This window comes from Beta vulgaris, chromosome 7 (genome assembly GCF_026745355.1).
Source record: "Beta vulgaris subsp. vulgaris cultivar EL10 chromosome 7, EL10.2, whole genome shotgun sequence".
NCBI lineage: Eukaryota > Viridiplantae > Streptophyta > Magnoliopsida > Caryophyllales > Amaranthaceae > Beta > Beta vulgaris.
In genome coordinates, this window is record NC_079208.1 from 47,348,354 (window position 1) to 47,352,192 (window position 3,839).

The 3,839-nt window shown below is 45.5% G+C and overlaps 1 long non-coding RNA gene across 1 annotated transcript; it reads right to left on the reverse strand.

The window, feature by feature from the left end:
* Window positions 1-665: 665 nt before the first annotated feature.
* Window positions 666-1,753, reverse strand: LOC104898304 (uncharacterized). Its single transcript, XR_790768.4, has 3 exons — window positions 1,256-1,753; window positions 1,040-1,094; window positions 666-929 (listed from the first exon to the last, which is right to left on the reverse strand). It is a non-coding gene; the product is annotated as an uncharacterized LOC104898304 (long non-coding RNA).
* Window positions 1,754-3,839: the final 2,086 nt, after the last annotated feature.

The following is a 3,839-nucleotide window of genomic DNA, read 5'->3' on the forward strand; positions in this document are numbered from 1 at the left end:
TGCCTTCCAGCTGGTTCACATCTGGGAGTCTGGAGCACTATAAATACTGACTTGGAGCTGGGAGCTGTAAGTGCCTTCAGTAATGAACATGTATTGAATTCTTACCTAACAAACCAGAGCATCTCTCTCTAGACTTTATCTCTCTAGCTTCATCATCAACTGACTTGAGCATCGGAGAGGCGATCCCGGAACCACCTCTAGGGCAGTCTAACCCTGTCTTTTGCAGGATTTCGGTGTACGCACAATTAACTCAGGACACACTAGCTAGTACAGAAATGACGATTTGCGTCAGACCTGGGACCTACATTTGCGTCGGACATCAGTCCGACGGCACAGGTCTCGATGCAAATCAATAAAACAGGATCTGCTTCGGATATTCAAACAACACAGTTGATGAGTCATTTGCGTCGGACTGTAGGTCTCATCCGACACAAATGGTCAAAAAAGCATGTACAAGGCCGTGCCATTTGCGTCGCGTTTGACACCACATCTGACGCAGAAGGCCCAAATGGCTGAGTTGCGTCAGATGTGTTGCCACAAACGACGCACTAGCGTTTTTATAAAAAAAAATCATAAACAGACGCAAAAAACGATTCCAGATTGAACAATCTCTGTGCGATTGGTTTTGTTATAGGCCAAAGAAAGAAATAAAGAGAAGAACGATATAGGAACATTATTATTATACAATTTGAAACCAAAACAAATTAGATCTAACACACAAAAAACACCAAAATTTAATATCCAAACATTAAAATTTACAATTTATTACAACTTTTACATAGATCCAAAAAGATAAAAAAAAAATTGGAGGCTAATCCAATACAATCTAGGAGAAAAACTTTTAAAAAATAACCTAATATCTGAATGATGTTAAAGATCGAAGGCAAACACAATATTCTTCAATCTTCACCGTCAATAGTCGCCCTCTTCTGTTAAAAATCAAATATAAAAAATCAAAAAATGAAGGCCATTATCTTTCAGATATAGAAAAGTAGTGTAAACAAAAAAATCAGATACAAAAAATTTAAAAAATTCGAACCTGTAGGAGATGGAGAATGGCAAAGAAAGCCAAAGTATTTCAGACACTTTCAGATCTATAAAAGGGTACACAAAAAAATCATATATGAAAAATTAAAAAAATCAAACCTGTTGTAGAAGGAGAACGTCGAAGAAAGCTGAAGTATTTCAGATACTTTCAAATCTACAAAAGTGAACAAAAAAAAAAATCGGATATAAAAAATTAAAAAAATCGAACCTGTTAGAGATGGAGAACGTCGAAGAAAGCCAAAATATTTCAGATCTATAAGCTTTTTCCTTCGAAGCTTCACCAGGCCTTTCCGTCAGATCTTTAAATCACCAAATCCTCCCTTTTTTAGGTTTTTTTTCCACTCGCAAAGCAAAAGATGGAAATTTGATGAATTCGAAGGGTTTTTCGAAGCTTCGACGAAGCCAACGGGGTTCTGGCAAGACTAAGCAACAGCAGCACGACGCCAGCGGTAGGATTTCGGCAGCAATAATACGCTTCACGGGGTTTTTGGGGTTTTCAATTTTGGAGTTCTGGGTTTCAGAGAAACGGGGAGAGAGAAAGAAGATTCGAGTAAAGGAGAGAGAGAGGGAGGGAGAGATAAGCAACGTTCAGAGAGAGTTTTAGGTTAGAGGGAGATGGGGAGTTGGAGTTTTAGGAGAGGGAGATAGGGAGATACTGAGATGGATACGCGAGTTTTAGATTAAGAAGATGGAGTTTTTGTTTTAGAGCCCAACTGATGTGCGTCGCATGGGCTTGGGGTCCGATGCAAATCATTAAATTGCAACACACCTTAAGGACGTGCGACGCAGATAGTTGTCAATAATGTGCGTCGGATGGGCCTCAGGGTCCGACGCACATGAGCGATATGCGTTGCATTTCATCTGGATCCGACGCATATGGCTCGCATCTGGTGCTTGTGAGCAGTTGTTTTGCGTCGCACTCTGGCTCCCATGCGACGCAAATTATGTTTTTGCGTCGTTTCCGTTGTAGTGCGACGCACTTGGGGGACGCAAATCGTCCTTTTTCTACTAGTGACAGTGAGATCTGACCCGGTAGTTAATCAGCATACTTTACACGTACTCAATTTCTAAGCGGAAACAGTTTCAATTTCTAAGCCGTCTGTGGGGGAGTGTACAAGATGTTACTTCGCCACCACTCATTAAGATTCACTTCATTAGCTTCTCAGCATCAACTCCGGTTTCATTTCCAGTCACATTGGCACTAACCAAAAACACTCGTGGCAAGCAACCCTCTGCCCAAGCTCAGAGGTTCGAGAGGGGCCACTCGCCTCCGCACAACAGGAGATCCGGAAAAGCTCCCTCCACGGCTCGTTAGTCGTCTCCCACTTTCCAAACCATGGACCCTAGCGAGGAGCCCTCCTAAGGGGATCATCGGTCACCTTCTCAGCAGATACAACATGCCGACCCCCAACCGCCGCTCGCAGCAGATATCACGCTCATTACGGCTCAGCTTCAGGAAACTCTGTAGCGCAGTATCATGGATATGATGGTTGCCTTCCAACAGGGGCAAACCCAATTCAACCCGCCTGAGCCTTAGAGACCTCCTTGGTGCGTTCACAAAGAGAAGAGCACAATCCTCGCTCGTATCGGGGTCCGCCTAGCCGGCAACGATCCGATGCCAGGGAGCCTAGTCGCCAAGACAGGGAAAAGTCAGGCCGGGGAAGCATGTTTCGCGCAGAGAGAAATCGGCTCGCTAGGGGTCGGCACGCCAGCGCGAAGAAACTCACATTTCCATGTCTTTAAAGGGAGACCCCAGGCGCAAGCCGACATTTTTTTATGTAGAAGCGCCTCAGCTAGGGATATGACGCTCGGGACCTCTTGAACAAAAAAGCCCATCAGCGAGAGGGGCAGGGCGACTCAGCCTACTCCAAACCACATCGGTTGAGTAGTGGCGGTCTGAAGTTCATGATCCCATTCAGCCAAGAAATTCTGGGGACTCCCACCCATGGGAAAATTAAGACCCCCCTCATCGAGCAATTCGTGGGCCTAACTGACCCGGATGACTATATGGCCGCCTACAAGGCCCAAATGAGTGTGCAGACCAGCTGCAAGAAACGTGGTGTCGTTTCTTTCCCACCACTCTTAAAGGCCTCGCCCTTAGCAGGTTCCAAGAGCTTCCCGCGGGAATCATTACTGATTTTGTCGATATTGGACGACCTGTTCATCTATCAGTTTGTGGCAGGAAAGAGGCAAAAGAAGACCACCCTCCATCTCATGGGGGTCAAGCAAGAGAAAAAGGAGAGCTTGGCCGACTACATCAAGAGGTTCAATGAAGAATCGTAAAGGTCATAGACCTGCAAGACGCGGTAGCCTTTGCCGTCCTGATCGACTCAGATGGTCCATGGCCGAGAGTGAAGTAAAAACCTTTATGGAAGCCATGACCAAGGCCTAAAGGTTCATCCAAGCGACAAACATATGTCGCCACTCGGATGATAGAGGAAAGCTGATGGGAATTACAAGGATCAGCTAAAGCAACAGAAAACAGGAGGTCGGTCAGACTGATTCAGCGACCATGGCAATGATCTTCGATTCAGCAAGAATCGGAGGGTAATTTATCTGGACATCAAGGATAAAACCTGGCTCCCCGACCACCGCCCATCAGGACATCCTCCTCTCAGAGGGACAAAAGCTTGTGATGTGAGTACCACAAATAGTGTGGGCATACCACCAAGGACTGCAGAGAACTCAAAAAGTCCTTGGACAACCTAGCGGAGCAAGGCAAGCTAAACCGCTATCTAAAGCATACCAGCGAAGAGCGAGAAGGGCAAGCAAAAGGTGGGTCATCGAACAGC